The sequence below is a fragment of the Phyllostomus discolor genome, chromosome 4, assembly GCF_004126475.2.
Source record: "Phyllostomus discolor isolate MPI-MPIP mPhyDis1 chromosome 4, mPhyDis1.pri.v3, whole genome shotgun sequence".
NCBI classification, from domain to species: Eukaryota; Metazoa; Chordata; class Mammalia; order Chiroptera; family Phyllostomidae; genus Phyllostomus; species Phyllostomus discolor.
Window position 1 is genome coordinate 161,123,822 of NC_040906.2, and position 16,196 is coordinate 161,140,017.

At 35.0% G+C, this 16,196-nt stretch overlaps 1 protein-coding gene and 1 pseudogene across 4 annotated transcripts in view; one reads left to right on the top strand and one right to left on the bottom strand.

Moving 5' to 3' along the window:
- Positions 1-16,196, top strand: part of GRIK2 (glutamate ionotropic receptor kainate type subunit 2) — a 591,009-nt gene that overhangs the window by 440,968 nt on the left and 133,845 nt on the right. The gene's annotated exons all lie outside the window — the stretch shown is intronic.
- LOC114494064 lies at positions 15,070-15,867 on the bottom strand (annotated as a pseudogene).

Consider the following 16,196-nt stretch of genomic DNA (forward strand, 5'->3'; position numbering starts at 1 on the left):
CTCCCAGGAATGGCAACCAGGGGACCTTTGTGGTGTTCCCCTACGCCTCCATCTGACCCTGGGATTAGTCTCAGAATGCACCCTTTGCTCAAGGAAAAAAGTGTTTCTGTAGTTCAGTTCTCTAGTTTGCAGACAATGTGCTCTGCAACCCTCCTCAAAGGGTGGGAGGAGGTGAGCTCTGGGGGGTTAAAGGGAGGCAGCCAGGCTCTGTGGCTTTGTTTCTCTATCTGGAATGCTAATTGCCAGACCACTGTGTCCTAGCATCTGTGCTTTGTCCCTACCCGAGTCACTGGGCTCAGCTGCAAGCTCACACTGCCCACTCCTGCAGGAATGCTCACTAAGCCTCTGTGCTCCTGCAAAGGGCCAGCCATAACTTGATTCTCCCCTCTCTGTTCTTAGCTTCGCAGTGAGCTCCGAGTTTCAGGGTTGGACCTGTAGCAACTTTGAGCTCTTTCCCTTTCTCTTTTCCACAATTTGCTCCCACTTGCCCACCTTTAGATGTTTCAATATGCATATCTCTCAGACATGTTTGTGCATTGAATGGGAATACTTTGTCAAATTATAGCTGTTCAAATTGTTGAAACCTCAAGGGGATAGACCAAGTGGATTCTCACACTGCCATTTCTCTTTCTAAATTCACTTTCCTTACAGAGATCTATTTGTCACCATGGACTTCAAACTTCTTGAGTTACTCATTTCTATGAGCTTTTCAGCCACAAAAAAATTTATTTATATAGGACTATAATCACATCATAATCATTATCATGACCCAAAGTATACTAACTCTTAGATTAATAACTCAGAAAGTCAATTTTTTCCTTTTTGCTTATAAGTTTATTAAATCCCAATATACTTGCTTTTGACCCTCTAACATCCACAAGTTGATTACCTGTTTCTATATCTTCACTCCTTCCCTCATATTTCTCCATAACCAGATTAGTATCTACAGATTATTGTTATAGTTGTTCTCTTTTAGTTCCATGTTTAGTTTTCCTCTTTTATTTTATAGCTTTTAGCTCCTCAAAACTTGATCCTATATTAATGTCCTTATGTTTTTCACTGTATCTGACTTAGAAGAATAAAATCAGATGGGGTAAATCCACAAATTGTGAAGCATGGAACCACTATTAACTGGTAGTAATCCCACATGAGCTGTCTCCCTACCACAACTGCCAGAAACTCTAGTCACCTCCTTCTCTTATATTCTGAGTTTAAATGTGCTTTTTCTACTTCTCAAGTCTAACAGTCTAACTTGCTTCTTATCTTGAAAACCTGTTTTTCTGCTTGCAGAAGAAGTAGAAATCACTAGACGAAAACATCCTACCTCAATTTCCCACCATCAAATTGACAAGCACTGCTTCATTAGCACCTGTTCTTTCCTCCCCTCTTCTAAATTTGATGGAGAAATTGTCACTTCTCATGCTTAAGGATATTTTTTTCATTTCCAGCTGTCTATTCAGAAATTTTTAGACCCCTGTCTCTTTCTCTGCTTTACACATTAAGACATTAAGACCTGAATTATTTCCATTCATATTTTTAAAATTTGTGATTTTTCAATTAAAAAAAACATTCTTTCAACTTCAAACCGATGTTTCCATTTCCTCTGAGGCAAACTTGTTTACCCAGTTGGCTACTGTAGGTATTTCCATTGTCTTACATCTTACTATGATAATTTTCAAACTAACATGTCACCAAAAACTTACCTGCCTTGTCTGGGTGGCTCAGCTGGTTGGAGCACTGTCCTGTACAACAAAAGTTTACGTGTGCAATTCCCAATCAGAATGTTTACTTAGGTTGCGAGTTTGATCTTCAGCTGGGTCTCTCGTCTCTTGATGTCTCTCTCTTTCTTCTCTCTTTCCTGTATCCTTCTCCCCAGAAAAAAACAAAACAAAACAAAACAATAAAAACACATTAAATAACAACTGTCCTTGGGTAAGGATTTAAAAATTGCTCTTATTAATGTATCCAACTTGTTAAATTCAGTGGTTATTTCTCAGGTTTTATCTGATTTTAAGAAGCTGTTTTCTCAACTCACTACTCTGTTCTTGAATTCTTTCACTGGCTCGCACAATATTCCCCTCATTTACCAGTTGTCTCTCTAAGGTTGCTGCTTCTCAGTTCTACTTTCTATCTTTATGTCTTCTGACTTTTGAATGCTAGTAGAAAGAGTGTTTATTATAATAAATTTAAAAATAATATTGTCTTATTTCTTGTCAAGATGGTATGGTAACATCAAGCTTTGATTACTACTCATAACAAAATCCATGCCAAATACACAGGGTAAGCCTGACAGAAGCTATGGTCCTCCAGGCTCCTGATTCAAAAGAAGGTTATGCTGGTCTAGAACCATCCATGGACTGAAAGTGCTCCAGGTGAAATTCATTTGGCACTGAGAATGGGATGTAAACAGAGACATGGGCTTTTGGAAGATTGAGATCAAGCACTCAAAGAGTAAGGGTTCAAAGATTAAGACCAAAGGTTTAAAGATATTAAAGATAAAAACAATCTCTGGAATCTGGTAGTTAATGCTCCTTTCAAAGAGTGGGCAAGAGGGCAGATTAGGGACTCATTATCCTGTTGTTAATGAATGTTTAGAGACTAAACAGCAAGAGGTGGTATTGAGGTTTACTCTCAAGTGGTGAATTGGGCAGGTAAAACATATATTATTATAAGCATGATGCAGAAAGCCCAATAGTTCCAGCTGAAAGTCTATGCCATTGTGGCTGCTTATTTAAGGGAATATCAGAGAAGAAACAGATAATTTTGGACTAAAAACCTTGCCACCTAATACAGAACACTGGACTAGCCAAAAACACTGGAACTTTGAGTGACTGATGAACAACCACTTCCCTGCTCAAAATTTAAAGTAAATGCATTTCAGTTAGTGCTGCAAAACAGCTCTCTGCCTCCACCCTTCCTAACTCCTCTTGACACTTCTATACCAATCTCAGTTTCATTAAGGACAAAAATTAGTAAGAATGAATTCAAGGTCTCCCTGTTTCCAAGGCCATAAATACCTGCCCGTATATGCTGGAGAACTCTGGCCAGGTAAGGAATTTGGAAAACTTTGTTGGATACAGGTGACTAAGTTCCCATCTTACTCAGTCCCCTTGGGATGTTGACTTGAAATAAATTGCCAGATATTTCTCCAGCAAAATGAGTTTTTGAGGAACAATAAAAAATTATAATTTGGGACCTACAGTCTAATGGTGAGCCATGTGCAAGTCCAGAGAAACAATGGAAAGGATACATTTTTTTTTTCCTGGACTCTGGAGGGCTCTTGTAAACCCAACAATTCTATTGGAGGAAACTGAAAGTTCAAAGCATAGTGATTTTTCATTGACAGAGTTATGTTTGCCTTCCATTGCTTGAGCTGTTACTGGGCAAGAAGCGCTCTATTCTTTCTTGTGCTCAGACAATAAATTTGCATCACTTCCTATCAGAGATGCAGGTGCATCTCTTCCTATGGGGGTCAGTAGTCTGTGTTAATTGGCATATATACTTGAGAGTTCTGTTTTCCAGCTTCCTGATTCCATTTACATTAGGTGTCTATTTATTTTCACATGAGCATGGGCATCCATATTTTGTTAATGGATTTTAGTCAAGATTCACAGCGGGAAAAGGAATCTAACAAGACTTTGTTTTAAGGGCCTTTTGGGCCAATTCAGTGTACTGTAATTGCTGCTTCTACATTTATATGTTTATCTACCTTGTTCTATAAGGGCTACAAGGGGATCCTCTGAATCAAAAGGAATTATTGTAGAAAGGTTCCAGTACCTTTGGAACCCCATGACCCTAAAGACTCCTTTGAACTGTCAAGTCCTGTGACTGATGATTTTGTCTTTTGGTGGCCTGGACCAGGTTTTCTTCTCAGTTCTATACTAATCATTTTCTAGACATGACTACCAATACACCCTTTTATAAACCTGAAATTAGCTTGCAGCTAGACCCTTGTTGGAACAGGATACCTGATTCACAGAAGTCTCTTGACTCTATGGCCTGATAGTCCTGTTTTGAAGTAGGTCAACTAACAATGTGGGGAGACCTCAAAGGTTTTACTTATTAATGGGATTAGCATATTCCAAATCTCAGCCAGCCTGACAACAGTAATCTTGGCTTTACATGACAAGAGATAGTTATCAGTTTTGGGGAAATTTTATCCCATACTTCACAGCTTAAAATAAAGCTGCTGACTTAACTGTACTCTACATGCATAAGGGTTATAGATTGATCTTCTAAATGCTTATGCTTGGTTCAGTAACAAGTTGAAACATCATGGGCTCTGTGGCTATCCAACCTCAGTGCAAGCTGTTTAGAAACAAAACCGAATGTGATTATTTTTATTAGTGGGCAAATTCAAGGTCATTCTCAAAACTTTACATATGGCTTGAGTTATTGCCAATGGCCTAGATTTTGGTATTCTTTTTGGAAACCTACAGACTGGTAGATTAAACATACCCCTACCTAGGACTACCCACTATGGAATCAAATTGTGGCTGCTGGTTGGAAAGTTTGAGTCACTAATGAATTCAGAATCTGTGCTTATTAGCTGCTATATTGGTCTTCCTCATTCAGAGTTTAAATCCTCAAGTCTTCCCTGAATCTACTCTTAACCACTCCACTGATCTCTTCCTCATATAATTCATCGTGTTCTTATAGTTACTCTGGGTATTTCTCGCTTCAGAGAATTTTATATAAGCTTTGGGAAGCGTCACGTTTACATGTCTTTGCATCCCCACTCTGCCTAGTCCGCCAGTAAACACTGATAGATAGAACTGCCGTACCACTTCATAGTTGAGAAAATGGAAACATTTTACTTTACCATGGACATATTTATGTGAATTTTCTAAAGTTAATGTAGAAACAGTAATTCTGAAATCATGGATATGTAATGTTTTTATAATTTATTATTATTTGTTTGTTCAAAATTTTTGTTTTCACATTCATAGGAAGATAATCTGATTGATTACAGCTTTCTCTTGATGCTGGAAAAACACATGACGATATGAAAAAGATAAGAACTTGTAGCCTTGAAATCTAGTAGTATTTTCTCCAGCATGCTATTTACTGTTACGTATCAGAGGCTGTCTCTGAATTGTTCAGGCTAATATACTTATGAAAGAGGAGCTTATTTTCCTTATACTAAAAATAAAAACATATTGGCTGCTTTTTAGGATAAAGAGTTCTTTATTTACTCATTCTATATTTTATAGTTTATTTTCAGAACTATATTTATACTGAGGTCAATTTACATGTTTAGGTCAAGTAAAACTTGTGTGCGTGTACCTCAATATTTATTTTCTTAAATATAATGACCACAAAATTTTCATTTTCTTTATTGATTATAATTGTGTTTTATCTTAAATTGGGATGCAAAAATGCTTTTTAATTTGTGATTAATTTATATGTCTTATGACTCAATTCATCTTATAATTCCCCTCTCTTACTATGTTTACTTGAATTCCTGTTTAGTAGTATATATTCACTGGAAATATTATAAAATGCTGCATAAGAGGGTATGGTAATCCTTTCTTGTCATACCTTGATTTATTTAACCATTCCCTTTTGATACATATAGACTAATTTACAGTCCAGATTATAAATGAACTTGGGGAAACACCTTTGTACATCAGTCTGTTTCTGAACTTAGAGCCATTTTTTTTTAAGATTTTATTTATTTATTTTTTTAGAGAGAGAAGGGAGGGAGGGGGGAGAGAGTGAGAGAGAGAGAAAGAGAGAGAGAGAGAGAAACATCAATGTGTGGTTGCTGGGGGTTATGGCCTGCAACCCAAGAACGTACCCTGGCTGGGAATCGAACCTGGGACACTTTGGTTCCCAGCCCGTGCTCAATCCACTGAGCAACGCCAGCCAGGGCTAGAGCCATTTCTTAAAAATTCTGGGTGTGACTTGCAGGGTTAAGTACCATGGATATATTTAATGCTCTTGCAAGCTGGAAAAGTACGTAGTTCACATTCATGCAATAGAAAAGTTCTTTGCTTATGATTTCTGTCTTAAATTTTTCTTTTTCTGCTATTAGGCATTTAATTCTATTGTACAGCCTTTTAAAAGTAAAAGTCATTCTGTCTAGTTTTAAAGAAAGAAGGAGAGAAAGAAAGGGAGGAAGGATGGATGGGAGGAAGGAAGGACTAAGAAGAGAGGTTAGGGAAAGAGGGAGAAAGAACAGTTTGGATTAAATAATAGATCAATTCTAACTTTTATCTTAGAGACCTTTTTTATTATTTGCATCAAGTTTTCTGCTATCAAACACTATTACAACTGCTTCAGTTAGTATTGGAAAAATTTCATTTGCTGTTTTTCTGTTTTGTTATTTAACTTTTATATTCAAATTTCATTGTGACTTAAGCCTTCTTAAATGCATGGTGATATATTATTAAAATCTGATGAACAGATATAAGAATGGACTCAATTTTTATTGACAAACATATGAAAGTGATCTCTCCTCAGTTATTATAGCTGAATTATTAGAAAAATCAAATATGCTTGGAGGAAATTATTTTTCTCAACATTTGTAGAAAATAATGATTTTATTCTAATTATGAAGGAATTTTTGTAGGCACAGATGACCAGGTAGGTGAGGCAGAAACAAGGTCATGTTACAGATTCAGAAACACTGTGCACAGTTTGGTCAATCAGGTTTTATGTCTGTGACTATATAATGCTGAATTACCACATCATGGGAATATTTTTCTTAAATATTTAGTAAGTTGTATAATATTTTACCAAATTCTAAGGCACAATTACTTTTTTTGCAGTTGCATTTGAACAAAATAATATAAAGAGATCATATTTATAGTGTGAAGATAAGAGAATAAATAAAAATGCTACCATTTCATTGCTGTGAAAAAACATACCAAGAGAATGAAATGAGAGGGGCAGTGACACAGGTTTCTCTCCTAAATCTCACATCTTTTGTTTTGGGCAGGAGTGTCTTTTCACGTGGTGTTTCATGCTTCGGTGGGACTTTTTGTGGAAGGGGTCAAAACAGGATGAAATTGGGAGGTGGTGGGGAGAGTTAGACAACTGCGTGCTGCACCCGAGCATGCTCAGCTTGTTTCCACTCAGAGCCTTTGTAACTCGAAATTCCCTCTGCCGGGGCCACTCTGCTCAGACCTCACGGGTTTTATTCTTGACCTAACAAGTCTTGATGCGATGTCGACATCTTGGAGAGGTCATCTTTATCCATCTTATTAAAGACAGTGCCCTCATTTTCTCCCAAATCACTTTCTGATCCTCTTGCCCTTCATAGCACTCTGAAATTGTATCTTCTAAAGTTTTTCCTGCTTAGTGTCTATCTTTTTCACTGTGTTTGTCTTTTCCAGCATTATGAGCATCTATAATAGCTACTATTTTAGAGCAGTCACTCAAGAATAAATATTTGTTTAATAAAGTAGTGAATTATTTAATGATAAATTGTGGAATAAATAAATGAAGAAATGACTTCAGATGGATGGTGAGATTTTACATTCCCTCATACCTCAAAAATTTTAACTCACGGTTGAATAAACAGTTATAGTTAAGTCTTTACTAAACTTAATTTAAAAGCATAGATTCAGGGAATTTCAATAATTACAGGAACCAGAGAAAACATGTTACAAAATACCTTTTATTAAATTAATTTAAACACCCGTATATCCTATACTTTGCCTTAGGCCTGGGCGTAGTTAAACTTTGATAATGCTGTGTCAAAAAACATGTGTTATTGTGACAAATGTACAAAAATTTTTTCTAAAATTATTCTGAATTAGCTAAAATTCAGTTTTAAAATAGACTGATTATAATAGAAAAGTTCATAGCTTTGGTTATTTACACTATTACAATTTACCTATTATTTTAAACTATATATTAGAAATTCAGTTTGCTTAATCCATTATCCACTGAAGAATGATAAACCAGGTCAGAATTATAAATTTGCAATTCTATTAGAAGATTTTTTTAATAGTTCATAGTCATTCATCTTAGTGCTAGTTGTTTTTCGGTCCACTGGTTGTGTCCCATAGCATTTAAACTGAGAAATGAAAAAAAGGTTAAGCAGAAAATATATAGGAGAAATAATAGCATGTACCAGTAACAAAAAAATCTGTTAATGTTTTATAGTTTCAAAAAATAACATGAGGTTTTAAGTAATATTTAGAGTTGCTTCTAATATTCTATATTGCACATAAATTTGTTTCAAAGAAGCCATTAACTTCTTTGACTTTGCTTCAAAGAAGGCAATGATATTGACTAAATCTAGGTTTGGTAGATTTGTCAATATCCTTTGAAATAATCAGCAAGCTTACTTAAGCATTAATAAAGTAACAGTTGCTGAAGCAACAAGTGAGTTAGTACTGTAAGTGCTCAATATTTTCCGTATTGCCCCTACTTCAGGCCCTACAAGTGTGAAAGAAATCTCTGTATTTACACAGAGATTTATAACTCAATTGCCTACTTCACTTTCCACTGTATACTGTATGGTTAATACTTGTTTTGTTGAAAAGCAACTTAAGGCATATTTCTCAAGTATAAGTATATGTATTTTTTAAATCTACACATAGATGTTAGGTTGTGTACAGTATATAATATATACAATGTATGGAAGTTTAAACATAGGTATGCACATATATGAATACTTATAATTTTGATCTCATTCAATTTTTTTTTGTTCAACACAGCCTAGTGAATACTAATGTAATGTTATGAGGTGAGTTATTTATTATAATAACTAAATCCCAATTTACCACAGATATATTATGTGAAACATTTTAGCAGTTATCTATTATTATTGCAGTTGTAAGAAAGTGAAAATCATGCACATGGAAAATCTGACTGTTTTAAATAGACAAAACTTAAGAATACTGTCTTTTGTAAGGTTTAAGGAAGTACTGGGGAAAGAATTAACAATAATGATAGTATTTTTTGAAGACTTTATTTATTTATTTTTAGAGAGGGAAGGAGGGGAGAAAGAGAGAGAGAGAGAAACATCAATGTGCGGTTGCTGGGGGCCATAGCCTGCAACCCAGGCATGTGCCCTGACTGAGAATCGAACCTGCGATGCTTTGGTTTGCAGCCCACACTCAATCCACTGAGCTATGCCAGCCAGGGCTCAATAATGATAGTTTTACTTATTTACCCATTCACTTGAAAATATTTATTTAATGGCTCCTCCATGCCAGGCACTGTGCTCAGCACTGGAGATACACAGCTGGACAAAAAAACCCCCAAAAAACAAAACAAACCTTTACTCAGAAAGAACTTACATTCTACTGGATAATGGCTGACAATAAATGACATAATTTCAGGTCATAATAAGTTCTGAATAAAATGAAAACATGGTAAAGAGATGAAGAGTGATAGAATGAGTAGCCACAAAAGATTCCTTTGAGTAACTGACATTAGAACAAACACACAAATGAAGTGGGAGAATAATCCATGTGGATGTATAAAGGCCAAGCTTTCTAGGCAGAAGGAATAGCAAGTATAAAGACTTTGAGATAGAAATGTGTACATGTGTAAAGGTTAGTAAGGCAACCAGAATTACTGGAACAGAGAAATTCAAATAAGACCAGAAGGATGATAGGATCTGTTGATGAAATAGCCAGGAGCCATCTCTTATAGTAATTTGCAGGCTGACATTAGATTTTATTACATATGTACTAGAAGTTATTAGAGGATTCTGAGCAAGATGTGATAATCTGGTACGTTTTCAAAGAGCTTTCTGGTCTTTGAATGAAGAACAGACTCTATCTAGTTGGACAAGAATGAAAGCAGGAAATTAGTTAGGACGCCTCGTTAGGAGTCCAGGAGGTATGAAGGTGTGACTAGGTGGATGATAGTGGAGGTTGTTCATCATGTCTACAGGAAGTGAACCATGTTTCCTAAAGTGCACACAAAAGCAAAATGTTTCTTCATATTATACGTTGTAAAGAGTTTAGGAAAGTGTGATCTCATTTATAAGTGACATTAATATTCATAATTAACTAGGTTAAATATCTTAGCTAAATCAGTTAAAATTTCCAACTTATTCACATGTAGTTGCTACTTTAATTATTTTACACACTTATTAAGGATTTCACAATATCATGAAAGAGAAATCAATACACAGAACTGGTTTTTCATTATTAAATTAGAAGAACTATCAGAAGGATGCATTAGAGGTTTCCCTAACTAAATCATGTATTTTAAATAATGTCATTATGTTCTCTGATTACTAGGACTTCATGAACATTCTCTACATGATCAAATTTGGAGTGATTGTGCCATTCATGAAATATGCTTTGTTATATATTTTTTGTATTAGATAATTATATATTAGACCAAAATGTAAAGTTACCATTGTTCAAGGAAACTTTAATCTAAGGATTCCTATTAGCTATATAACTACATAAAAAGAATTATTCTGTTCTCCCTAGATTGTTAGTTCTTTAGATATTATATTAAGTTACAAATAAATCTTATTTCTAGAGTAAAGCCAGAAAAAAAGTTTAATTTTAAAATTCTGAGTGATTTTCTTTGAATATTTTAGTAGGTTAAATTGAAACTGTATTCAGCAAACATTTATTAAATAGTTCCTACATGTCAGACTTCGTCCAATGTCCTGAGGATGTGAGATTAATTATGACCATAAGGCTGAATAAGACTTACTGGGAAAGTTTCACATAGAATGATGGAATATTAAATTAATACTTATTGAATTAATAAGGCAGTTGCTATCCAGGCATCTTTGTAAAATCTCCAGGGAGAAATACTTTACCATTCCCTTTAGTTCAGAGCTATGTGCTTTGACTGAAAGGAATGCCTGCAGGTTTCAAAGTGCTTATACTCTCATAGGAACAGAAACAATGCAATTATGATGATATGTACATTCCACCTTTCATATCATATTAGTTGACTTATATGTGAAAAATCAGAAAGAACATGCTCAATTATATGGTTAACTTTACAAGTGCTATGAAAATTCAGTTAGAATATTTGAGGGGGCCTGAATGAAAGGAGGGGAAAGGATAAAACACATAGATACAGACAACAGTGGTGATTGCTAGAAGGAAAAGGGGGTAGGGTAGGTGGAGGTGGGGAAAGGGGGAATTAATGGGACTGAAAGAGACTTAAAAAAAGAAAAGAAATTAATTTAGAATAAATTAATTTTTATTTTTGCTCAGGAAAGAAGGAAAAGAACCAAAGTTGTGTCTTATAGAATTTGCATAGTGGAGAAAAGGAAAGATCATTCTGGGCCAGAAAACACAGAAACTGTATAAGATGTGGTTATGATGCATTTGAATGACTGAACAAGAAAAACAGTGGGAAATGAGTATGGCTAAGTCATCTTTGGACCTATACCTTTTTAAGCTCTCACAATTCTTTTTTTTTTTTTTTTTTTGTTTATCGGTGAAAGGGAAATCACACAGCAAATGTGGTAGAGCTGTTGTGAGGATTTATGGAAGTGCTATGGGCAAAGAATACAACTTAGTCTTGGCCTATAATGGATGCATTTCACACTAGCTAGCTACTACTATGATACTTCTTTTTCCTGATGCTGACACCCTCCCAATTCAGGCAGAAGTCATCTCAGATGACTTCTTCAAGCTGCAACACAAGTGTAAAGAGTATAATGGTTTTGTAAAGTCTTTGCTAAGCAAATCAGGTAGAAGTGAGCTCTCCCCTTTCTTTGTACTATTCATATGATATTACAATTTACTTATTTAGTTTTCTTTTGCTGAAAGAGATCTCTTAAATAATTTCAACCTCTGATGTTTTCTCATACATGATTACTTTATTGTTTAAAATAAAAAATCAATGACTAAATCTATTTTCATTAAATCATAACCTGTATCTACAGAGATACAAGCTTCTTGATTGAATTTTATCATCAGGCTCTTTTCTTCTACTGCTCAGTCTTTAATAAGATGAGATTTGATTAGAAGATACTACATCTATCATTGCAAACATGTTTATTATGACATTTTTATTAGATTTTAAAATTATTATATTATTAATAGACTTCTAATGAAGTTAGATCTTATTTATAGAGAATGCTATTATGTACAAATAAATTTTCATCTTTACTGCTGCAAGATAATCCTGAGGATTATTTGAATGGATTTAAAAATATATTTGTGTGCAATTAGAAACTGCTTAATTTGACAATATATATTTTATAAGCTTTCATGTTTTACTATTAATACTATAGTGATATAGTTAAAGCATTATTTTTAAATGAATAAACTTAAAGAGAGGTTTTAGATTTATAGAAAAACTATACAGAAAGTAGTTTTCATACACCTTCTCCCACTCACCCGTACTCACTTTCTTCTAATAACAGCTTCCTTTAGTGTCACACTGCCATTACTTCTGATGAACCCTCGTTGACGCATTACGGTTAGCTAAAGTCTGTTCTCCACAATAGCATTACTGAACAGCAAGTTGGGGTCCAGCTGCCTACTGCCACCCTCTAGGCACAATTCTGGAGGCAAAGGGAAAGGAGTCTTTATTCAACAGCAACACAACTTTGGAATGACAGCTTTCTGCCTACATCAGGCACTTATGCCTATCAGTGAAGGCTAAACTCCTTAACTCTTTAATCACAGCTTTAATCACTTAAGCTTATCAATCAAGGCTAAATTCGGCCTTAGTTAACCTGAGTTCCCCTATCATTCCCCTTGCCAGTTTTAATTATCTTATTTCTATAGCATTAGTTTACAAACTAAAACAACATAAAATACAAAAGCTACACATCTTTGGAATAATGGCAGGCTTATGCCTCAGAGACTATTCTCTCTAGAACAGACAAAGAAAAATAACCCTGCCACCCTCTGCCAGGCCAGCCTGATCCTAGGCTGTGCCTGGAATTCCTTCCCATAAAAATACCATTCTTGGGAAATGAAGGCAGCTGCAGCACCATCATCCAGGCATCCTGGAAGAAGAAGAGCCTGAGATTCAGAGCCAGCCAGTCAGAGAGCCTTAGAGCCCAAGAGTACTTCTTTTATTTCCAATCTTCTCACCCACAATTCCATGTGCCCTGGAGGCATTCACTTCTCAGCTAATCCAGTGCCAGGCTGTTTACCATTGCTTTGGGCAACCTCCTCCCACATCCCCTTCCTACAGCTCTCTGGTGATTTGATCAGATTTCTCTGCATCCATAGGGTTTATTCTTTGTGTTGTACAGTTTTATAGCTTTTGATAAATGCATGGTGTTATGTACCCACCATTGCAGTTCTTGCAGAGTAGCTTGACTGCCCTAAAAATGTTCTGTGCCCCACCTATTCATTACACCCTTGTTCCCCTTTGAGCCTTTGGCAGCCACGGATCTTTTTGGTCCATAGTTTTGCCTTTTTCAAATGTCAAATAATTGGAATCATGCTGTATAACCTTTATAGACTGATTTCTTTCACTTAGCCAAACACATTTAGGATTCTTTCATGGTTTTTTATTTATTTATTTATTTGGCTTGGTAGCTCATTTCCTTTTATTTCTGAAGATTATTTCATTATATTTATGTACCGTGGTCTGTTGATTGACTTATTATTGATTAAATGTTTGTATATTTTGTTTGAAATAACAAGTTTCCTTTATAACTGAAAGTATTTTACTATGTAAGTTTTGGTCTTTTTTCCATTTTATATTTGGAATCAAAATTGTATTTTTGGTAATGCTAAATAAATTCTAAAATTTGATGTATATCTTGTCAATCTTATTGGTATATGCCTATATAACAATTTTTTTTGAGTAATGTATTGGTTTTATTTTTAATATAATATTTGAATTGTTTCTTTACTTTTGCTAATATCTATTTTGAATTAAATTTTTTTTACCAGTTCAAAACATATTCACTTATGTATTTTATATGTGGTGGAATTTTGCTTTCCCTGCCCTAGGAAGAGGGAGATTACGAAGTGGCACGATGCTTAACTGCTGCACACGTATTCAATCCCAAACAGGAGCAAACCACCACTTCACATCATCCATTTTTTTTTAACCTGGAATCTTTGTTTCCCTAATAAAGCTGTGTAGTTTTCAAGCCATGTTTACTTCTTTCCTTTCTGTCTCAGAGTGCTATCTCCTTCCTGTGCAACATAATCTGTCTGCCTGAACTCTGTACCTACTAATTCTCTCGAACTGTAGTCTGTTAATTACTGCCTTTGCTTCTGTGTATTTCCCTTCCCATCTCTACAAACTCATGAATGAATGAATGAATGAATGAGGTCTCCATGATTTCATCTCTGGTTTCTGAGAAGCATGTCATCATTGCTTCCAGGTATAGATTTCTTTAGCTTGGTTTTATGTCCTATTTCTAATGCTCAATTAGCTCTGAGCAAAAGAATGAGATTTTAACTTTACATGAATTTAATTTTCTTATCTGAAAATGAGCATAATGGTAGGATTGTGTAAGGATTAATTGTGGCAATTCATGTGAAGTTTTTTTATCACAATGCCTGTGATAAATGCTTTAAGAGATATTAGTAATTATTATTGTTAAACTGATATTTTTGTTGATTATGAATATGAAATATGATGATACCTACCCCAGGACCCAGAAGATGTGCTTTTATTTCCTTTTTCATTTTGACCAAACATGAGGGTTTGTGTTATTGCACGTTTTCATAAGAAAAAATCATTTTGTAGCCTGAGAGGCATCATGCAATCATCAATAAGCTAATTATTAATTGTGCATTTAAGATAGGTGGACATATAATCTAAAATTTAAAAACTAGTTAAAAATGTGAATAAAAATTTAACATGATGAGCTTTTAATTATGGTCTATATCTGTAGTTTTTATGTTGTTAAAAAGTTTATCAAGTGTACTGCTGGACAGTTTTTATAAATGGCACTGGGGATCGTGTCAGATTATTAACTGTAAAAAATTAATTATCTTTATGAATTAGAAAGTTAACATTGTGATATTCAGCCTTGAGTCAGTTTTTAATTCTCACTCAAATTAAATTAATATATTAATAATCTAAAACACATCTCTTTTTTAATCAATGAAAGTCTATTGAATTCTAATTATTCATGGTCAGCAATCAAATCTCTAAGTAGGCCTGAATGGCGAGACCTGAACTCAAGGTTGGTTGGCATTAACTGATGCACTGTGCCTTCCAGTGGAATCCTTCTCTAAAATGCTGCCTTATGAGCACATAGGACATAAAAAGTTCCTAGGGCTGGCCAGGCATTCAGTTCTTTCAGAGATAATGTTGCCCTTTCTTATTGTCTGACCATCTAAACCAAATATCTCTTGTAATCTCTCTTCACTGATGGTTTATTCCCAAGAATTAGTATAGGCACTAACAGTGGTTTCATCAGTCATTAGTGAGTCAAGCTCTTTGTTGGTTTCTAATAGCCTTTCATATTCTGCATAATCCACCAGAAATATAATGCCATTGATAGTTTTTCCCACACTCTTCGAATTTGAACATACCCACTCAGATCAAAAGTTGTAAAGGTCTGCCAGAATTTGTTAGTTCTTCTGAAGTGGGACGTAATGTTGGGACATGCTGTCCAAGTCTGTCATCATTTAGCATGTATAGAATGTTGTTTCTCCTGCATTATCCCATTCAGGAAATACCAACTTACCAGTTTTCTTAGATAATCCTAAAAATGGCAGCACACTTCTGAAACCACTATAAATCCAATCAAATATGAAGGACGCATTCATATCCTATAGGGTCTGCAATTGGAGATAATGTAATTCGTTGCTTGGAGTCGGCCCTATACCCTCTGAAATTTAACTGCAGAGCACAATGGCTGTTGTGGCCCCAGCTTATGTCAGCTCCTTCTGGATGAGTGGGTCACTTACTGAATATTTAGGGAAATGTCTTCCTCTCTCCATAGATACTCTCAGAGATACCATATCCAAGCATCTGTGAGCTATCTCTTTCTCCCGATGCCTACAAATGCACATAAATATACATCCAAAATAGCAGTGTTCACAAATCTAGCCACCTAGGGAAGTTTCTTCTATAAGTAGCTCAACAATTCCTGGGCCAAGGAATAGCAGAGGCCCAAATTTATTCTTTTATATGTCTTTCTATCTACAATGAGCATTTCTTCTACATTGCCTGAAAACTAAATACCTCTATTAAAATAGAAGGAATGGAGAAATATAGCTTCCCATCATACATAGAAATAGATGCCTATGCTATTTTAATATATTATAATTATTTATTTCAATATATTAGAGTTTAAGTTCATCCATGACAGATGG